Source organism: Leucopleurus acutus, assembly GCF_964270905.1.
Source record: "Leucopleurus acutus genome assembly, chromosome: X".
Lineage (NCBI taxonomy): Eukaryota > Metazoa > Chordata > Mammalia > Artiodactyla > Delphinidae > Leucopleurus > Leucopleurus acutus.
This window is the reverse complement of record NC_139148.1, coordinates 79,731,649-79,755,911: the sequence shown is the minus strand read 5'-3', so window position 1 is coordinate 79,755,911 and position 24,263 is coordinate 79,731,649.

Here is a 24,263-nt window from a genome sequence, read left to right as displayed (position 1 = left end):
AGGGAGACGCAAGAGGGAAGAGATATGGGGATGTATGTATATGTATAGCTGATTCACTTTGTTTTGCAGCAGAAACTGACACAACATTATAAAGCAATTATACTCCAGTAAACATGTTAAAAAAGTATGTTCTAATGAGGATCAAGTTGCCAGATTTAGCAATAAAATGTATGATGATCAATTAAATTAGAGAATTAAACAGTGAATAATTCTTTCAGTATGGGACATACATTTATGAATATTGTATGAGATATATTTATACTAAAAATTATTCATAGTTTATAAAACTCAAGTGTAACTGAGCATCTTGTATTTAATCTGGAATCCTCTGAGTATTAAGAATTTTTTGAGCCCTGAGTGTCTCCAAAAGGTTAAGCAATATCAGTGACATGTCTAAGGTAAATAAGAACCGGAAGAGAAACCAAGCAGAAGAACGGGTAAAGAATGAACAATGAATGTGAAAAAAATATTAAAAAATAAAAAATAGAGGCTGAGATAAGTAAAATGATACATATGGTGGGTATACAGCATCGTTAACCTGGAGAGGCCCTTATGGGATCCATTCAACAAATGTTGTTTAGCAGCCTTAGGATTGCTAGTGTTTGGCTTGTTCTCATGTAGACTTAATTTGGCTTTGTTACTTGTTTTGGATAATTATTTACAAGTTAGAGACTGCAAATACCAAACTAAATAAATAAATACCATATTTGCCTCAGTTTACCTATGGAGTAAATATCTTGGATGGTCAATGTTAAAGATAAAGAAACTGAATAGCTGAGACATGCCCAAGCTCATATAGTGTTTTGCAAAGCAAACTAACTAGAGCCTGGCTTTTGTGATTGCCCCTCCCCCACCTCTTTTTAACCTAGACTTTGACATTTCAGTAATTTATGGAGGAAAAACAAAACAAAGCAATACAAAATCAAGCAAAGAACAGAAGGAGAGAATCTGATATCTCCATCATGTAGGTGAGGTATAATATGATCCTCAGAGTTTAGTTTCCAGTGGCAGGATATAAATAGCCTGAGAAAAACCATTGAGACAGGATAATGACTAACTGGTAAGCTTTGCCACAGTAGAAATGCTTCAATTCAATTTTTTATCTTCAGAACTGAGCACATAACCTTGCACATACTGTGTGCTCAATACATACTCACTGGGAAAAAAAAAGATATCCCTTATTTATAGTAGATATTAAAATTCCCATGAACTGAATCAGAAATTTTACAATACTAACAACTAACTCAATAAAGACCACATAAAAGCTCTGAAAAACAAATTATAACTAAATATATATATATATACATATGTATCAGTTATGAAAGATTCATGGTCCTCAAAACATGAGGCAGAACTTTGTCAATTAAATAGGACTCCAGAAGCTACTTTGAGTAAATGTGTCATTTTGAAAATAAACATTTTAAAAACATATTCTAAAAATTTCAAATCCAAAAGAAGGTGTACACATTTTTGAGACATCGGCACGTACATTCTTTCTCAACCATCATCTCTTGTTTCATCTGTGAAATACATAAGGTTTATCCAAAAACCTTATGAGATACGTAAATTTATCCAAAGTTGGAGAGACAAAGAATGCTTTGGCTGGAAAGGGTGACAGGTCCATTTACGATAATGAACTGCTATTATGTCCTTATTATGTCTGAAGCCAAAGAAAGACCTGGAGGTGTTCTGAAACCTCATTTGTCATACTGGAGAGGTAATTCTATTAATGACTTTAAGTCAAGCTTTATGCAGTGTGTTTCAAGTGTATTTTAAGGATCACTTGGTCAGACAATTTCCCAAGGACAACAGAGAAAAAAAATGGCTAAGTGCAACTGAAAATGACATCCAGTTACCATCAACTCTCTTCCACAGTGAATCTGGCAATATCTTTTCCTGGTGGACTATTTCCTTTGTAAACATGGGATGATCAGCACCTATCTCAAAAAAGTAGTCTTGCTTGGTTAGCACTGAATTCTAGCCTATGAAAGGAAAAAAAGGCTAATGGCAACAACTGGAAGATATCTTGCTTACTGTTTTTGTAATACAGCATTTGCTTTATTTTAGCTTCTAACCTGAAAATGTTTCATTATATAGGAAGTATGAGAAAACTGAATCATTTCTTACAGGCCTGTAGCTATGGCAGAATCTTAGAAGAATCTTAAGCAAGAATACAGCAGACGTTGCTTTTGCAAAGGCCATAATAATCCCATTTATATGAAAAACATAATTGTGGTTCTAAAGATCAAATACTGATTGTTTTACTTCACAGATGTATTATGTATATGGCATTGAAGACATAGTTGCATCTAGTTATTAAAATCTCTCCCATATTGCACATAGGAGAAGGAAATACACGTTTTTGGGAATACTCTTTGTGACTAATGTTATTAATATGGGACAAACTAGTCATGAAATGACCATCAAGAAACTCCACTCCTAGCAGAGAACTAATTAATAGAGTGATGCTTCAATACTGGGCAATGCTATTTGTTAGAAACAGCTGTTCAGTATGGCATTTCTTGACTATACTACACTATGGACTAGGGCTTCTTCACTGCCACACAAGAAAAATGAGGAACCGATTTAGAAAGTAGTGTTTAAATGTGTGTATCTGAACACTGCCAGATTTCAAATCCCAGCCTTACTATTTAATAGCTGCATAAGTTTGGATCTCTCATTGTGTCAGTTTCTCCATTATAAATGGAAATAATGTTAGAATCTATTTCATAGATGCACAGTGAGAACTAAGTGGGATAATGTATGTGAATGAAGTTCTCAGCACTATGAGACTCAATTCATGTTAGCTTTATTATTATTATTAAACAGCTATGTGCCACACATCGTGCTAGGCGTTTCACATTTCTTATTTTTTTTTAACACTCACAAGCACCTTGTCAGGACAATATCATTCATTGTTTTGCCAAATAGTTCTTTTGCTTGCAAGCCCAAAAGATTGACTTTGGATAACAAACACACCTACAAAAAGTGTAGGAACCAAGATGATACCAGTGATCAACATAGCAGGTATACCATGCTGCCTCTGCTGGGGTGAATCAAATCTAACCATTTTTTTCATTCTTTTATCACTCTGCTCAAGAGAGACTTCAGTTAGTTACACTTGGATTTTTAACCATAATTTGCCTAAGGAAGGGATCGACACCCTGGTCAACATTCCTATAAAGACTAATCACAATGGGGAACAGGTAATCCTATAAAAGGAAGTCAGGGTGCTGTTACTTGAAGAAGACAAAGCATGATAGATAGCCACAGACATAAAGTTTCTAGGAATCGTACTATATAGTTAAAGGAGTACTTTTGTGTTTTCATCTTTAAGGTATGGAAGTACAGGTCAGTCAGTAGTGCTGGTGATGGGTGAGAATCCATTGTGAGAGATTTCTCTTGGAAATTTATTTTCTGAAAACCTGATAAATTCCTTTAACATTTCTTCTGGAGGATGAAATCTCTAGGAAAGATTTAATAAATTTACCTTTAGGTTACATACATAGAGGTATATTGTTATAGGCTCCTCACAATATCTTAGAGCCTGTGCAAACAAAAATCTTGATAGGACTAATTGTTTATGGAGATTATAGATGAGATTTATTACCCTTTAAAACAATAATTTCCTTACTGCACTTTAATTGTTCCTGACTAATCATGAACCTAACATAAAAAGCTATCAAATTGCTGTCAATTTCCTGAAATACCTTCAAAACCACTAGTGGAAGTGATAGTAATAGAAATTGTCCAAATATGCAAACACCTAATAAAAAGTTTCTAAACCTTATTGAAGTTATCCATTGGTAAATATCAAAATATTACATATGTGGGGAAGTGGAGAGTAAAATTCTTTGGGGGAAATTTTTTTCAGTTGTTGTCTTATTTTCTAGCAAGTAAAGATCATCTTATTAAACATCTGTTTTCAGGTTTAGTCAATTTGCTTGAAATACTGCCCACTCACTTTGAGAGTAGAAAGAGACTAGGCAACTGAACTATAACACTTTCATAAATTAACCAGAGCTTCAGTAGGAACTGGTTTTGAACATTTTTTTTTCCTATTCCTATTTTTCTTTTTCTGGGAAGGTAACTGAAGCAAATTTTCTTCTGAAGCCATATTCTTTGGCTATTGAAATATTCTGAAGTATTGATTTTGATTCCTGGTTTTGCTTATTGCTTGGCATTTCATTCCAGCCCGTGTTGCAGCACCCATTTTTTTTTCATTTTAACATCTTTATTGGAGTACAATTGCTTCACAATGGTATGTTAGTTTCAGCTTCACAACAAAATGAATCAGTTATATATATATACATATGTTCTCATATCTCTTCCCGCTTGCGTCTCCCTCCCTCCCACCCTCCCTATTCCACCCCTTCAGGCGGTCACAAAGCACCGAGCTGATCTCCCTGTGCTATGCGGCTGCTTCCCACTAGCTATCTACCTTTTATGGCACATCTAGTGTAATATGAAGTATTATGACAAAATTTAGTTCCCTCAAACTCAAAGACTGCTGTAACTGTATCTTTTGCACCTGCTTGGAGAGAAATGGAAGGTATCTTGTTCAGCTCTGAGGAAGGGAGAAGTTCCTCTAAAGGAAAGTTTCATCTATTTCAATAGTACTTCCTCTAAATAGTCATAAAGGAGGAACGATGTAAAAGTTACATAATATAGTATCACTTTAAGCCAGACACAGATGTTTCAAATTAAAGTGGTACAGTTATAGAAGCACAAAACGAAAGAAAGCTTTTAAATAGTAGGGTGACAGACAGCCTACTTATCAATGAGCCTGCTTCAGAAACCCTAGGTGCTCTCCCATTATAAAAGACAAAACCTTTTACAATGTATACACGTCACAATATTTCTAAAAATGTGGGATTCAAAACTGTTGGCACTTAAGACCACTTGCTTCCAGAAATAAAGCCTTGGTTGTGCAATAAACCTCCTCTGAGCACTACATTTCAGCTCTGCACATAATTAGGATTTTAAAACTTCAAAATGGCAAAAATCAGGTAGTACCATTACCAGTATACTAAAATTGTCCAGTAAGAAAAGATCCACTTACACTTATATTAAATGAGGAAGTCAGGCAACCTCCATAGCCAATAATATTTATCAAACTGGCCCTGCCAGAAATTTCCACCGTTAGCCAATTCTTTGTGTTAAAGCATTATTATCCCTCTTCTATCAGATTGCATAAATTATCTGAAAGGGAGTAAACATTCAGCCATTAAATGTAAACTTCAGATTTATTAGATTTAAGGAAGTGAGGCACAACTCAAATGTTTTTATTAAGGTGATATTTACATAAACTAAAACTGACCATTTTAAAGTGAATAATTTAGTGTCATTTAGTACATTTGCAATGTTGTGTAACTACCAGCTCTATCTACTTCCAAATATTTTCATCACCTCAGATTATGATCCCATACACATTAAACAGTTCCCTATTCCCCTTTTTCTAGCCTGTGGAATCACCAACTTGCTTTTTATCTCTATGGATTTACCTATTCTGGATATTTCATATAAATGGAATTGTACAATATGTAACCTTTTGTGTCTAGCTTATTTCACTTAGGATAAATATTTTCAAGGTTTTGTCATGTAACAGTACTTCTTTCATTTTTAAGACTGAATATTTTTCATTTCATGAATACATCACAATTTCTTTTTCCATTCAGTTATTCATGACAATTGACTTGCTTCAAACTTTTGTCTATTGTGAATAATGCTATTATGATCATTTGTGTACAAATATTCTTTTGAATGTATACCTAGAAGTAGAATTGCTGAGTCGTATGGTAATTCTATGTTTAATTTTTTGCAAACCTCCCAACTTAAACATCGCAACTAAACAATTTTACATTACAATTAGCAATGTATGGGGGAGGTTGCAATTTGTCTACATCATTGCCAACATTAGTTATTTTTGCATTTAAAAAAATGTATTACAGTCATCCTAGTGGGAGTAAAGTTGTGTCTCACTGTGGTTTTGATTTGCATTTACCTAATGACTAATGATGTTGAGTACCTTTTCATGTGCTTATTGGCCATTTGCATGTCTTTGGAGAAATATCTGTCAAGCCCCTGGATTGGTTATCTTTTGGTTGTTTGTGTTTTGCGTTTTTGAATTATGAGTTTGAATTGAGTTGTTCAACATTTTGTCATTGAGTTATAAGAATTCTTATATGAGAACTCTTATGAGAAAAAGATAAAGATTTGCAAAGATTTTTTTCCCCTCTGTAGGTTGTCTTCCACTTTCTTGATAATGTCCTTTGATGCACAAAATGTTTTCAATTTTTACAAAGTCTAATTTATCTATTTTTCTTTTGTTGCTTATGTTTTTGGTGTCATGTCTAAGAATTTATTGTCAAATTCAAGGTCACAAAGAGCACAAAAACCTGTATTTTCTTCTAAAGGTTTTAGAGTTTTACCTCTTATATTTAGGTCTTTGATCAATTTTCAGTTAATTTTTGTTTATGGTGAGAGATACCACTCCAACTTCATTCTTTTGCCTGTGAATATCAAGTTGTCTGAGTACCATTTGTTGAAGAGACTATTCTTTCTCCATTGAATGATCTTGGCATCTTTGTTGAAAATAAATTTACCAGGAATATATGTGATTATTTCTGGCTTCTCAATCCTACTCTATTGGTCTCTATGTCTATCTTTATGCCAGTACCATGCTGTTTTCATTACTGTGGCTTTGTAGTAAGTTTTGAAATCTGGAAGTATGGTTTCTCCAACTTTGCTCTTCTTTTTCATGTTTTTTTTTTGTTGTTGTTGTTTGTTTTGGTATTTGAAATCCCTTCTAATTCCATATGAATTTGAGGATTGGCTTTTCCATTTCTGTAAAAAGGCTTTTAGAGCTTCAATAGGGACTGTATTGAATCTGTAGATCACTTTGGGTAGTATTGCCATATAAACATCATTAAATCTTCTAATCCATGAACATGGGATGTTTTTCCATTTATTTTTGTCTTCTTTAATTTCTTAAAGCAATGTTTTAGAGTTTTCAATTTCAAGTTTTTCACCTCCTTAGTTGAATTTATTCCTAGGTATTTTAATTTTTTGGATGGTATTACAAATGGAATTATTTTCTTAATTTCTTTTTCAGACTGTTCACTGCTTGTCAGTATATAAAAGCACAACTGATTTTATATGTTGACCTTGTATTCAGTAACTTTGCTGAATTCATTATTAGTTCTAGTAATTTTTTTGTGGATCTTATGGGATTTTCAATATATAGCATCACATTATCTGTGAATCAGCTAAGTTTTCAAAGGAACCTGAAGAAGCAAAACAGGGAAGAAAATGCCCACAAAATAAGATTGCAGAAGATGTTAGTCTTGTGTAGGATGCAACAATTAGAGTAGAAGAAGGGAATCAAGAAGGCAAAAATAAAATATTAGGCCCCTAAAAAGTGTACAGAAAGCAAGGAGTAAAAAACAAAATAGACTAAAGGAATTTGAAAGGTCAGGTTTTCATACTTCACAATTTATTCAGTAGCCAGCTTTATTCACAGCAGAAAGGAAAGACCTCATTTAATCAAAATTATTATAGTAAGGATGATGCTTAGAGACACATTCTTATTGTACCAAAGACTTGAATTTCTGGGGATCAACCAGACCAAATTCTTAAATTTTGTCTGCATATATATTTTACAGCCTTAAACATACAGATTAATATGTCTTATTTTAGTTGCTACTTAACATTCCATTTTTCTAAGCTGCCTCATGGTAAGCAATATGGAGTTTGAAAGCACTTACTAAAAAGTGTCTGCATTTTGAAGAATTCTGTAGTAGACTGTATTTTTGAATCTTCCTAGGTGCTTCAATACAATTTCAACTGTTTCAACTGTTTCCATTTTGACATTTAAGGAAATAAATCCAAGGCTAGAATCCTCAGTTTCACAGGTACTTTTATTTTTTAGTCATGTCTGAAAAATGATAAGCAGGAAATGATCCAAGCATAGGTCATTTTAATCCATTACTCAATTTCAACCTCATAGTAAAAGAATGTCAGTCAATAGATGAAATAAATTGCCATTTTGATCATTTGATTTTCACCTGCCAGATTGATTAAACTGATACTCCTTTTTAACCCTATTCTTTAATGGACTTATTTGACACATCAAGTAACTGTCTGAACTAGAAATCTAGTTTCTTTCTGGATACCTTTCTCTGTCTTAACCCACACCTAATCTATCAGCAAGTCCTGCAATTTCTACTTCCAAAATATACCCCACATGTCAATTTCTATCCCTCTCTACTGCCACCAGCCTAGGACAGACCACCCTCATCTCTTGGCTGGATTTTTAAATAGCCTCAAATTTTGTCTCCCTGCATCCAAACACACTTGCCTCTCAATTCCATTCTCCACACAGCAGTTAATCTTCCAAAAATGTAAATCAGGGCTTCCCTGGTGGCGCAGTGGTTGAGAATCTGCCTGCTAATGCAGGGGACATGGGTTCGAGCCCTGGTCTGGGAGGATCCCACATGCCGTGGAGCAGCTAGGCCCGTGAGTCACAACTACTTAGCCTGCACATCTGGAGCCTGTGCTCCGCAACAAGAGAGGCCACAATAGTGAGAGACCCGTGCACCGTGATGAAGAGTGGCCCCCGCTTGTCACAGCTAGAGAAAGACCTCGCACAGAAATGAAGATCCAACAGAGCAAAAATAAATTAATTAATTAATAAACTTCTACCCCCAACATCTTCTTTTAAAAAAAAAAAAGGTAAATCAGATGATTTCACTCTCCTCTTTAATCCTCCAATGGCTTTCCCCTTCAAACTTAGAATTTAACATCCAAACTCCTTACTACAACCTATAAAACTCTGCATGATCTGAACCTTCACTGACTTTCTCATACCTTCTACTACTTCCTCCCTTACACTAAACTCTCCAGCCCCACTTGTCCTTTTTCTGATTCTCAACATTCCAAACTTGTTCCCTCTTCAAAGCTTTTTCTCTTCTTATTTTTCTACTTTAGATGCTTTTCTACTAGGTAAACTACTTGTTCAACCCATCTATGAAGGTCTCAGCTCTAATGAAACTTCCTAAAGCAGAACTTCCTTGACAACCTGATCTAAATTTGTCTCTTAATCCATCCCTTCTCCATACCATATTATTTTTTTACAGAGTCCTGTTCTTTCCCACAGAAGTCTTATCACAATATTTATTTATTTATTCATCTCCTACTAGATTGTATGCTCCATAAAGACAAAACCCTATATTTATTAATCACCAGCTTATAATATGTACATAGGCATATTTTTTTTAAAAAATGTCCACTGTATAAATAATTTTTATTTTTTTAATGAAGAAAATGTCATCTTAACTTTATTTTCTCTACTTTAATTCATTACTTCCTTCCATAAATGTTATCCTTTCTCTTGAATCTTTAATTATCTTCCTTCCCCTCTGTCATGCATAGGCTCAGGTTATCTATAACAACACAAAATTTAAACTTTACTCCTTCTTGTCAAGACATGCCTTTATTTCTCAGCCTCTGCCCTCAGATTCATGGATTGCCCTGAATTCACATTTACTTTGTCCAACCCCAAGTTAGTTCATTCAATAGAGCTGGGTTTCTGTCTTGACCTATGTGTGTTAATTCTCACAGATGATTCTTTTTTTTCTGTCAAATTCTTATTCTAGTACTGGGGTCTGCCACATTTTTAGTTCACTGACTAGTCTCCCTGCTGTTTCCACTTACTTCTAAAAAAGTACCCTACCTTTGCTAGAACTGGAGACTTATATATTTGCTCAGCTAGGGCCTAAGAAATGAGGATTTTGTCCTTTCCTTTTCATGGAAAAATGTGCTGTGTAAGGGCTGACCACTTTCCTCAGGACCAATTGTTTCAAAAATTGATATTGAGATTTCAGTAGGTAACACAATTAACCTCACCACTAGCCCATTAATCCTGTTCTCATAAACTCCAGCCTGTCTCTGGCTTCTTGTTTACCCAAAGTTCTTTAAAAATAGTGTTCAATCATTCTGTCTATTTTGGCAACATCAATCCACCCAAATTCTTTGTAATCTGATTCCTTCTCTACATGAGTACTAAATCTATCCTCTGGAATGATCTCCAAATGATAAAACCAATTCCTTAGTTCTCATTAAAATTGATTTCCCTGCAGTAGTTGACTAACCAACTTGTTTTTATTGAAATGCTCTTAAAATTTGTGACCATTCATTACTGTTTTTTCTCTCACCTTTCAACTGAGCTTTATGTTGTTTTTCTACTAATCCTTTTTTCTCCTGCTCCTTAAATATAAGGTGCTGTCCTTGATTTTATTTCACTTGTTCCTTAGAGAATTAATTCATCTCAATATCTTAATTATTACATCTATGTGAAGTTTATGTACTTAGTTAAAAAACATCTCTGGGACATTCTTCTCATATTTCTCTTTGATAGCTGACTATTCATATTTTGATGTTCCAAGACCTCATTCTCAACATGTCAAAAAGCTGAACCCATAATCAAAACCCCAAACCTCATTTCTTTTAATAGTTACCATTGCTTTTTTCAGTCTTGAAACTTCAGAATTATTTTTATGTCTTTCTACATCACTCCCTACATCCAACTATCCAATAAGTATTATCAATTTTTCCATTACAGTGTTTCTCACATAAAACTCTATAGCCAGAGTACATTCCAGAAACCCATTTCAATCTTTCATAACATATGCATGAACTATACAAGTATCTACTTAATTGTTTCCTTCATTTCAATAATATTTGCTCCTGGGCAGTAATCTTCAAATAGAAATTAAATATCCCAAAAGTATTCAAATGGCCCACTAGAATTCAAGACAGAAAATCATAGATTTGATTTATATAATTTGATGTCTTAAAAATCAGAAAGAAATTTATGTTTACCAACATTTAACATATATGTTGACACTGGCTTCCAACTCAATTCATAAGTATATGTTTATTTGACAAGGCTGGGAGGCATGTTATCTTGAAGGAGACGAAGTATCACAATATGGAGGGGTTGGTGCCTTCACTCTTCATTTTTCTTCAGCTTTCATTAGATATTGTGTTTTACTCATTCCAGTTCAGTGGATTTAAATATTACATTATCAAGTTTTAAGAAAATGAATAATCAAACATTGGCCAAAGGCCCTAAAAATATGTTGGGTATGAAATTGAAGATTGAAAATTATATTAATATTGCAGATACAAATAGATTATATGAAAATGCAGCAGACACTTCTAAAAGCAGCACTTCTTTAGTTTCATTACAAGGTAAAAATGACATTAATTAGATCAGATATAAGAAGTCATCTAAATGTTCCTAATGTTAGCAAAAATATTTAAATATATATTTATATCCATTACTGTTAATGATGATGTCTATGTGCTTTGAGATAGTGGCTAGTGCTAATGCAAAACATCACAGTAAGAAATACATTGTAAAGTAATATTTATATCATTTAAATTTTGAATATATTTTATAATATACATAAGTAGTACAACAGGAAATGTATATACTTTATAACCAGCTAATTATCTGTATATCAGAAAGTACATAATCAAATAGTTTTTATTGATGAGTGTATGACCAACAAAATAGAGACCACTGTTCTAGTACATCTTTCATATCACAAATTGATTATTCTTTACGAAACACTATTTAAGTCCTGCCACTTCCATGTTAAAAGTCTCCAATTTTCCCATTGTTTATTGAATAGAGTATAACAAACACTTTAGCAAGGCTTCTAGTGTCTAGTTCCAGCTAATATTTCCACCTTTTTTTAAAAACCATTTTCCATCAATTTGTTGCATGTTGGAAATCAACTATTAAGCCAAAGGACCACATAGGCCTTGATAATTTGATGCTCCCACTATTAAGTTGCATAGGATTATTTAAAAATTATTTATTTCATTGACAAAAGTCATATTTCTCAGAAACATCTGAATTTTGGGCTTGTTTTAAATATCAAAAAATGTGCCAACACTGGACTTTTAGTCTTGAATGGCAACAGGAAGCTGGAGCTGAGTAGCAGATGTTCCCTTTGAACTAAACTTGTATTCTCCAGGTCATCAAATTTGCAAACTCTCTCCTTTGTCTTTGTAATTCTAAGGCCAAGTGTTAATTAATATTTCTCACCACCTTTTTGCTGTGGTAAAACAAATATACACAAAGATTGTAGTGTGTTTTAAGAGAAATGGAAGAGAGTACATATGTATATGGAAGAGAAGAAATTCCTGTCATATAGGCTTTTGTATCTCTTAGCACCTACTTCAGATGAACTTAGCTAACTCAACATTACATGAAACACATTTAGACTTCTCATTCTTGTGTTTTTATTCATGCTGTTTTCTCTACCCAGGAATTTTCCTCTTTATCCTTAAAAACTAAAAGATCTATGTAACACTTCTGTTTTTTTTTTTTATTATAGATACTTAGATCCTCCAAGTGACCATTCAGTTCTATAACAACTAAAACTTTGCAAGATATTAGTTAGGAGACATTGAAAGTCTCTACAAAAGGTAAAACTCCTAAATATAAAAATATAATTACTCAAATTAAAAAAAAAAACACAACACATCTGACAGGAGAAACAGCAGAATAGATAACTAAAAGCAGAATTAAAGAAGTGGAAGATGGACCAGTAGAAATTACCCAAATAACAGCTCAGAAAAACAAGCATATGGCAAATTAAAAAAGAAAATGTGAAAGTATATGGAGATGTGAAATTAAATGTCTTGCATAAATCTAATAAAAATCACAAAAGGAGAGAATAGAGATAATTGAAGGGGAGACAATATTTAAGGAGATAATGGCTGAAAATTTTTCCAGAACTGATAAAAACAAGAATATATATGTCTAGAAACCACAGTATATCCAAGCATCCAGAAAGAAGACCAGAACATCTAAAAAGAAACAATAATTATATTTACAACAACATCTTAACAAAATATTGAAGCTAGAATACAGTGAAGTCATATCTTCAAAGTTCTGAGACAAAATAACTCGACCTGGATTGTCATACCATGTTAGATTTTCAGCAATTCCTCTAAATGAATCTTTTCTTCCTATAACCATGTTCTTGTATAGTCCTCTCCCACATTAACTCTAGGGTTGGTCTTGTGAAATGTTTTGACCCATAAGACATTATCAGATTTGAGGCTTAAAAGCCCTTGGGAACTGGAGCTTAGCTTCTTGCTCCTGGGAATTCAACCTCTATAATATGAAGAAGTCTAGGATAGTTTATTGAAAGATGAAAACATGTGGACTCATTCCAAATGAGGTCCTCCTAGACCAATTGTGGCAAAATAATACCCTTCCACCCGACCAAAGATGTCCACATCCTAATCTATGAAATATGTGAATATGTCACCATACAAAGTAAAAGGGACTTTGCATTCAGATGTGACTAAGTTAAAGACCTTGAGATGGAGATATCCTGGATTATCTGGGTGAGCCTAATGTCATCACAAGGAACCTTAAAAGAGTCAGAGAAACAGGTAAGACAACAAAAGTGGAGATGAGAGAGAGAGAAAGAAAAAGAGAGAGAGAGAGATTTGAAGATACTACACTGCTACATTTCTGGCTTTGAAGACAGAGGAAATGGCCACAAGCCAAGGAATGCAGGCAGCCTCTAGAAGCTGGAAAAGGTAAGGAAATAGATTCTTCCCTAGAGCCTCCTGAAGGACTGCATCTCTACCAACACATTGATTTTAACCCAGTAAGATCCATTTTGCATTTATTATGAGATAATAAATTGGGGTGATTTTAAATTACTGTTTGTATTAATTTTTACAACAACAGTGTGAAATTGATACATAAGTGTTTCTCAACCAGAGACAATTTTGCTTCCAAGGGAACATTTGTCTGGAGACATTTTTGGTTGTCACGACTCTGGAAGTTCCATCATCATCTCAAAGATAGAGGCAATGGATACTGCTAAATATCTCATAATATATAGGAAAGCCCCATGAAACACAGAGTTATCCCATTCAAAACGTCAATACTGTTGAGGTTTGTTAACCTTACCCTAGACCAACAAGCTCATGCTGATCCACAAGCTGAATATAGTCACATGAATGAGCCCCAGACAGGACCAGTAGAAGAACCATCCAGTTGAACACAGACTAAATTGAAGACTCAAAGTCAACACCAAATAAAATAAATGGTGGGACTTCCCTGGCTGTCCAATGATTAAGACTTCACCTTCCAATGCAGGGGGTGCAGGTCCGATCCCTGGTCTGGGAGCTAAAACCCCACATGCCTCACGACCAAGAAATCAAAACATAAAACAGAATCAATATTGTAACAAATTCAATAAAGACTTTAAAAATGGTCCACATCAAAAACAAAATCTTAAAAAAAATGTTGTTTTTCTATATAGTAGTAGATAACTGATACACACCAGGAAATCAATATATGAAAAATTAGAGTAGAAAAAGACACTTTCAGATGAATAAAAAGTGAGATTACCAACAAGAGACTTGTACTAAATTAACTCCTTAAGAATGAACAAAAGATGTCAGAAGAATAGTCTGATATGCATAATAGTGAGCAAATAACTAAAATGTTAAACAGGTAAGTAAATCCAAAGTTTTCTTTACAAATTAATAAAAATAATTTGTAACATATGCTGTTAGAAAACAACAGAAAATTTCACTATTAGGATGAGTTTAGACTTGTTCCCTCCTCTTCCTTTTTTTTTTTTTTTTTTTGGAAGAGTTTAAGTAGGAATGGTGTTAATTCTTCTTTAAAAGTGTGTTAGAATTCACCAGTGAAACCATCTGATCCTGGCATTTTCTTTTTAGAGATATTTTTGATTACTGATTCAGTAGCCCTGCTAGTTATAGGTTTGTTCAGATTTTCTGTGTTTTCATTATTCAGCCTTGGTAAGTTTGTTCTTAGGAATTTTTCCATTTCATCAGTGCCCTTATAAGAAGAGACCAGAGAGAGCTTGCTTCCTCTCTCTCTCTCTCTCTCTCTCTCTCTCTCTCTCTCTCTCTCTCTCTCTCTCTCTCTCTCTGCCATGTGAAGATACAAGAAGACATTCCTTAGCAAACCAGGAAGAGGGCCCCTCCAGAAATCCCTGGAACCTTAATTTTGGACTTCCCAGCCTTCAGAAATGTGAGCAATAAATATTGTTGTTTTAGCCACTCAGTCATTGGAATTTTTGTAGAGCAGCCCAAAATAACTAAGACATGGTTGTTCCTCAAAAAATTAAAGATAAAATTATCGTATGACCCAGCAATTCCACTTATGGGTATATACTCAAAAAAGCTTGAAAGCAAGATCTAGAAGAGATATTTGTACACCCATGACATTGGCAGCATTATTCACAGTAATCAAATGTGGAAGCAACCCAAGTGTCCATCTATGGATGAATGGATGAACAAGATATGACATATACATTCAGTTACAAATTGGATATATGTCCAAAAGAAAAATAAAGATCTAAATAAATGAAGATATATTCATTGTTCATGGACAGGGAGATGCAGTTTTATTAAGATATCAATTGTTACTACTTCATCTATAGACTCAACGCAATCCCAAACAAAATCCCAGCTACTTATTTTGTTGATATCCACAAACTGATTCCAAAGTTTATATGGAGAGGCAAAAGACCCAAAATAGTCAATAAAATATTGAGGAATAACAAAGTCAGAGGCATGAAACTACTCAACTTCAGGATTTACTATAAAGCTATAGTAATCAAGACAGTGCAGTACTGGTGAAACAATAGACAAATAGATCAATGGAACAGAACAGACAGCCCAGGAATAGAGCAACCAAATATAGTCACCTGACTTTTGACAAAGTTGCAAAGGCAATAAAATGAAGAAAATTGTGTCTTTTCAACAAGTGGTATTGGAACAACTGGACACCTACATGCAAGAAATAATAATAATTATTATAAAAATTTATTCAAAATGGATCATAGGCCTAAATGTAAAATGCAAAATTATAAAACTCCTAAAAGGTAACATACGAATAAATTTAGATTACCTTGAGTTTGCCAGTGACTTTTTAGACACAAAAGCAACAGTACAATCCATTGAAAGAAATAACTGATAAGCTGGACTTCATTAAAATTAAAAACTTCTGCTCTGTGAAAGACAGTGTCAAGAGAATGAGAAGACAAGCCACAGTCTTGTCTTCACAAATCCGATAAGACAGATATTTTAATCCTTTAATAAGTTATTGCTTGGTCCCATTCTATGTTTCTGACTTTCACAGATTTCTCATCAGAATTAGTTTGGAGTATGGAAAACAAAAATTAATAATAAATTATAATAATTACTATTTAGTGAATCTTAAGTATTTTACTTTATTCTAAGAATAAGATATGTCACTACTAATATAAATTTCTTTTGAAAATAAATTCATCAGATCTTTCTAAGCCTGGAAGATATACCATCTATACTAGTGACTCTACCAGTTAACCAGGCACTGAGGGGCAGATTAGCTAGTCATATGACACTGAGAACCCATCTGTCACTCAAATATGACAATGTCTTTGGAGCCTATAGTAGATCTCACAGAGATTAGAGAGAAAGATTGAGTTAAACCTGAGAAAATTTTAGAAAAGCCACACTATCCCCAGAGATTCTGTAATGGTGGTTCCGGTGCTGATACAAAGGCCCCAATATGTCAGATGTGCCTGAAGTATTTGAATTTCCTTTGATAATTTTTATAGTGTGGACAGAATTCTTGATTTTATGATGACTTTATGAAGTCTAGAGCATTCTATACTTATGGAAGAGAGGATCAGTGTCTTTACAGGTATTGCATGTAACCCAGCACCAATTTACCCCATGCAATAATGAATAATCATTTGAGGCAGTAATTCCAAGTAACACATTTTAATGCCTTTCAATACTTTATTATTATAACATTCCTCTTGTGTCTTAAAGAAATAGTACTGTCCATGGATATTTCTATTTAAAATATTAATAAAAACAACAACTTTTGTTTTCTCATTTACCCACCTGAATTTGTTCTAAATGAGAATAACTGATTTTAGGTACATGTGAAAAATACTTAGATTGAAGATGGATTTTATTAAAATTAAAAATTTCTGCTCTGTAAAATATAATGTCAAAAGGATTAGAAGACAAGCCACACATGGGGATAAAATAAAATAAAACATATAAAGGTATATGTTTGTATCCAAAGTATACAAACTCTTAAAAATTAACTAGAAAATGAACAACTCAATTAAAAATGGGCAAAATATTAGAACAGACAAGTTACTACAGGAGATATACAGATGAAAAATATTAATGTGAAAAGATGTGCCACATCATCTTATCAAAGATTTGAAAATAAAATGAGATACCACTACACACTTATTAAAATGACCAAAATCTAGAAAAATGACTCCACCAAATGCTGGTGAGGATGTGGAGTTACAGGAACTCTCATATCTTGCTGGTGGGAATGCAAAATGATACAAATACTTTGGAAGACAGTTTAGCAGATTCTTACAAAATTTAACATTCTCTTATCATATGATTCAGCAATCATGATCCTTGGTGTTTACCCAAATGATTGAAAACTTATGCCAATTTTAAAAACCTGTAAATGAATATTTGTAGCATCTTTATTCATAATTGCTAAAACGTGGAACCCATCAAGATGTGCTTCAGTGGGTAAATGGATAAATTGTGGTATATCTAAACAATGGAGTATTATTCAGCATTATAGAGAAATGAGCCATCAAGATATACAAAGACATGGAGGAAAATTAAATGCACAATACTAAGTTAAGAAAGTCAAATTTAAAGGGCTAAATACTGTATGATTCCAACTATAAGACATCCTGGAAAAGAAAAATCTATGGGAAAATAAAAAATCAGCGGTTGCTAGGGGTGGGGAGAGGGATGAATGAATAAGCAAAGCAGAGAAATTTTTAAGGCAGTGAAACTTGTTTTGTATGATATTATAATGGTGGGTAATTATCGTTGTTCTTTTGTCCAAACTCATAGAAGGTACATCAAGAGTGAACTCTAATGAAACTATGGACTTTGACTAATAATGGCATGTCAATGTAGACTCATTAATTGTAAGAAATATACCACTCTGGTATGGTATGTTGATAATAGGGGAGGCTATGTTTGTTGGGGGGGAAAGTGGTATATGCGAACTCTGTGTACTTTCTCTTTCTTAGTTTTGCTATTACCCTGAAGCTTATTCAAATCAAAGTATATTTAGGTGGAGCAAACACAAAATAACTCATGTGCCATTAATAAATATGTTGTTTAATCTCCAAATTTTTGAGGGTTTTCCAGCTCTGTTTACATTATTAGTTTTTAGTTTCATTCCTTTGTGGTATGAGAATGTACATGGTATGATTTTTATTTTTTTAAACTCATTAAAGTGTTTTTGGGCCAATAATGTCATCTATCTTGGTGAATTTTCTATATGACCTTCAGAAGAATATATATTCTGCCATTGTTGAATGGAATGTTCTAAGTGTCAACTTGATCAAGTTGATTGATAGTACTATACAAGTCAGCTATATCCTTACTGATATTCTGTCTGCTTGATATATCAATTACAAAAGGAGGTGTTGAAGTCTCCAACCATAATAGTGGATTTGTCTATATATCCTTTTATTTCTATCAGATTTGGGCTTATGTATTTGGACAGTTTTTCAGTGCATGCACATTTAAGATTTGTATGTTTTCTTGCATATGTGACCTACTTATTATTATGTAATATATCTCTTTATCTTTGGTAATTTTCATTGTACTGAAGTCTACTTTGTTTTAAATTACCATATCTATTCCAGCTTTCTTTTGCTTAGAATTAGCACGGTTTACCTTTTCCCAATTCTTCCTTTTAATTTAAGTCTTTAAATTTAATGTATCTTTATGGTACATAACATATAGCTGTGTTTTTTTATTTCACACTATCTGTGTATTTTAATAGGTGCATTTAGATCATTCACATTTAAAGTGATTATTAACATTAAATTAATATTTATCATGTTTATGGCTGTTTTCAATTAATGTATTTGCTTTTGTTTATTTTGTATCCTCTTTTTCTGCCTTTCCTAATTAATTTTTTTTAATTGAAGTAGAGTCAATTTACAATGTTTTATTAGTTTCAGGTATACAAACATAATGATTAAATATTTTATAGATTATACTTAATTTAAAGTTATTACAAAACAAGAGCTACACTTCCCTGTGTTGTACAATATATTCTTGTTGCTTATCTATTTTATACATTGTAGTTTGTACCTCTCAATCCCATACTCTATCTTGCCCCTCTCTCCTTCCTTCTCCCCATTGGTAACGATTAGTTTGTTCTCTACATATGTGAGTCTGTTTATGTTTTGTTACATACATTTGTTTTATTTTTTAGATTCCACATATAAGTAATAACATAGAGTATTTACCTTTCTCTGTCTGATTTATTTCACTAATCGTAATACTCTAGGTCAATCCACATTGTTGCAAATGGCAGAATTTCATTCCTTTTTATGGCTGAATGTATATACACATATACATATGTATATATATACAAATATGTATATATGTATATCACATCTTCTTTATCCATTCATATGTTGATAGACACTTAAGTTGCTTACATGTCTTGGCTATTGTAAATAATGCTGCTATGAACATTGGGGTGCATGTATCTTTTTGAATTACTGTTTTCATTTTCTTTGGGTATATACCCAGGAGTGGAATTGCCAGATAATTTGGTAGCTCTATTTTTAGTTTTTTAAGGAACTTCCATATTATTTTCCACAGTGGCTGCACCACTTTACATTCCCACCAAAAGTGTACAAAGGTTCCCTTTTCTTCACATCCTCACCAATATGTGTTATTTGTAGACTTTTGATTAAAGTCATTCTGAGAGGTGAATTGATATCTCATTGTGGTTTTGATTTGCATTTCTCTAATGGTTAGAGATGCTAAGCATTTTTTCATGTGCCTGTTATCCATCTGTATGTCTTCTTTGGAAAAATGTTTATCAGGTCTTCTGCCCACTTTTTAATTGGGTTGTTTGTTTTTTGGATGTTGAGTTGGATGAGCTGTTTATATATTTTGGATATTAACCCCTTATCGGTCATGTCATTTGCAAATATTTTCTTCCATTCAGTAGGTTTTTCCTTTCATATTGTGGATGGTTTCCGTTGCTGTGAAAAAAAATTGTAAGTTTGAGTCCTATTTGTTTATTTCTGCTTTTATTTCTTTTGCTTTAGGACACATGTGCAAAATACTGCTATGATTTATGTCAAAGGGTGCTCTGTCTATGCTCTTTTCTAGTTTTATGGTTCAGAGCTTACATTTAGGTCTTTAATCCATTTTGAGTTTATTTTTGTATTTGGTGTGAGGAAGTATTCTAATCTCATATTTTACACATAACTATCTGGTTTTCACACCACCAATTATTGAAGAGACTGTCTTTTCCCCATTGTATATTCTTTCCTCTTTTGTCATAGATTAATTGACCATAAGTGGTTAGATTTATCTCTGTGTTCTCTATTCTGTTACATTGATTTCTGTTTTTGTGCCATCTTCTGTTTCTAATACTGTTTGATAGACAGCTTTCAGCCAGTATCTAGTGCTCTTTTTGTTGCTGTGTGTCTCTGACCATGTTCTACTGGGTCAGAAAACTGCTTCTTGAAGTGGATCCTGCTACCTAAAAGTCCTGGCACAACCCAGTCCAGGTTCCAGTGAGGCCAATGTGAACATTACATTTTAAAGCTTTTATAACTTTTGTTACTCTAGCCTTTGGATTCTTGATTCTATGAGCTTCATCTACAATAACAGCTGATCATTCCAAACTGCTAAGTTCATCCAGACACAAGTACAGTATTTCATAAGCCGTTACAGCAATTTCACATTTCCTCTGCTTTACACAAGTCGGTTCATTGTCTTTTTTGTTACCATGTAAAATAGTGATTCTGAAATATCCCCAGGTGTCCAATTCATCCTTCCAGTTGTAGAGGACAGAGAGAGGAGCAATTATTAAGAACATATTTTTTGCTATAAGAGAAGAGGTGCTCCTTTTTCATACTTTGTAGTAAAACCTCTGGCATTTTATTTTCAATATCTTCATGAGTAATCTATTTATGCAAAACTGCCACCAAAAATGAAATACCCTGTACTAGTTTTCCAAGTTCCATATCATCACCAAGAATACTCCCTCTTCCTTGGATGAATTGTCCATAGATAAACCGGACTCCTTCCCTTTGGTAGTCTGTCAAATACCCATTAATTGTATAAGGAATAGAGTTTTAATCTTCAGATAAGAGAAAGCAATAGCAGAAGATGGAAATTTTCTGTCTAGGAAGTAAGGTTTTTCCAAATCTTCATCATCAAATATAAAATTCCTGAAGCAATCTTTAACAGTTCTTACTTCTTGAAATCTTTTGAGAAGTATTTTCCTTTCTTGAAAATCTGAATATAAGATGATGCAAATGACTTCCCATTTTCATCCACAGTGATAGATTTTATGAAGTTTTATGAAGTGATAGATTTTTATAAAGTTTTTCATTATCTGGAGAAGAGGAAAGACATCTTTCTCCTGGATGCCAGGTATTTGCCAGTCGTTTCCACACCTGGTTTCTAGGCAGAAGGATCCGTCTGGCCAGGGGGAGGGGCCTGACAGTTTGTCTGCATTTAGCCCCAGGCCGGGCAGGAGGATGACAAGGAGGAGGCCAGTGGGAGGATGGTGGCCAATACCACTTCCTGCTGCCCTCTATACAGTGCCTCCCCCATGTGGCCCGTTAACATGTGACAGAGGGAACAAAGGAGGGACCCAAGGCGATGAAGGGAGAAAGGACAGTGGCCAAAGTATGCTGTGGAAGCTGACAAGGCAGCACTCACTTAGTCCTCTAGAGCTCTGCCATGGTGGAGGACAACAGGTGGGCAAGTCAACCCCCTACCCTCTCTTTCAGTGTTGGGCCTCCCTTTACAGCACACTGCAACTTCCCAATTCTGAAATGTTTGTGAGAATTCATCAGTGAAGCCATTGAGCCATGAGCTTTTTGTTGGAAGGTTGTTAATTACTGATTCAATTTTTTACTGGTAATTTGTCTGTTCATATTTTCTATTTCTTCATGATTCAGTTTTGATAGGTTTTATGTTTCTAGGTATTTATTCATTTCTTCCAGACTGTACAATTTGTTGGCATATAATTATTCATAGTAGTCTCCTACAGTCCTTTGTATTTATGTGGTATCAGTTGTAATGTCTCCTCTTTCATATATAATTTTATTTATTTGTCTTCCTTTTTTCTTGGTAATCCAGCTAATAGTTTGTCTATTTTGTTTATGCTTTCAAAAACGAATTCCTAGTGTCATTGATCTTTTCTATTCTCTTTTTGTCTCTAATTTATTTCCACTCTGATGTTTATTTCCTGCCTTCTGTTAATTTTGGACTTAGTTTGTTCCTTTCCTAGTTCCCTGATATGTAAAATTAGGTTTATTTTAGCTCTTTCTTGTTTTCTTTTTTGTTTGTTTTTTTTTTTTGGCTTTACAAGCTTTATTTCTCCTTCAATTCAGAGTTTATGATTTGTCTATCACTGATATCTTAAAATTAAGAAGGCACATTCTGTTTTATAATGTTACCAACAATTTAAAAAGAAGATTATTTTTTTAAAGATTTTTAGAAGTTTCATGTAATGTCTGAAACATTTATATTAACATGTTTCCATTAAAATAACCCAAAGAGAGACTTCTGGGAAGATGGGGAAGAGTACGTCATGGAGATCACCTTCCTTCCCACAGATACACCAGAAATACATCTACACGTGGAACAACTCCTACAGAACACCTACTGAATGCTGGCAGAAGACCTAAGACCTCCCAAAAGGCAAGAAACACCCCACGTACCTGGGTAGGGCAAAAAAAAAAAAAAAAAGAATAAACAGAGACAAAAGGATAGGGACGGGTCCTGCACCAGCGGGAGGGAGCTGTGAAGGAGGAAAAGTGTCCACACACTAGGAAGCCCCTTTGTGGGTGGAGACTGCAGGTGGCGGGGGGGCGGTGAGCTTCGGAGCCACGGAGGAGAGCACAGCAACAGGGGTGTGGAGGGCAAAGCGGAGAGATTCCAGCACAGAGGATCAGGGCCGACCGGCACTCACCAGCCCGAGAGGCTTTTCTGCTCCCCCGCCGGAGTGGGCGGGGCTTCGGTCAGAGCCCAGGGAGAGGACTGTGGTTGGCGGCCTGAACACAGCCTGCAGGGGTTTAGTGCGCCACGGCTGGTTGGGAGGGAGTCCAGGGAAAAGTCTGGACCTGCCAAAGAGGCAAGAGACTTTTTCTTCCCTCTTTGTTTCCTGGTGCACAAGGAGAGGGGATTAAGAACGATGCTTAAAGGAGCTCAAGAGATGGACTGCGAGATGCGGCTAAAAGCACGGACCACAGAGACACACATGAGACGCTAAGGCTGCTGCTGCTGCCACCAAGAAGCCTGTGTGTGAGCACAGGTCACTATCCACACCCCCCTTCTGGGGAGCCTGTGCAGCCCGCCACTGCCAGGGTTCCGGGATCCAGGGACAACTCCCCGGGGAGAACGCACGGCGCGCCTCAGGCTGGTGCAATGTCACGCTGGCCTCTGCCGCCGCAGGCTCACCCTGCGCTCCGTGACGCTCCCTACCCCTTGGCCTGAGTAAGCCAGAGCCTCCGAATCAGCGGCTCCTTTAACCCTGTCCTGTCTGAGCAAAGAACAGACGCCCTCCAGCGACCTACACGCACAGGTGGGGCCAAATCCAAAGCTGAGACCCTGGGAGCAGTGAGAACAAAGAAGAGAAAGGGAAATCTCTCCCAGCAGCCTCAGAAGCAGCAGATTAAAGCTCCACAATCAATTTGATGTACCCTGCATCTGTGGAATACATGAATAGACAACGAATCATCCAAACTTAAGGAGGTGGACTTTGAGAGCAAGATTTATTATTCTTTCCCCTTTTCCTTTTTTTGTGTGTATGAGTATGCTTCTGTGTGAGATTTTGTCTGTATAGCTTTGCTTCGACCATTTGTCCGAGGGTCCTATCCATCCATCTTTTTTCCCCTTAATAATTACTTTTTTATTTTAATAACTTTATTTTATTGTAATTTATCTTCATTCTTTCTTTCCTTCCTTCCCTCCTCTGGACAACGAATCATCCCAAATTGAAGAGGTGGACTTTGAGAACAAGATTTATGATTTTATCCTCTTTTTCTGAGTGGGTATGTGTATGCTTCTGTGTGAGATTTTGTCTGTATAGCTTTGCTTCCACCATTTTTTCCAGGGTTCTATCCATCCATTTTTTCATTTTTTTT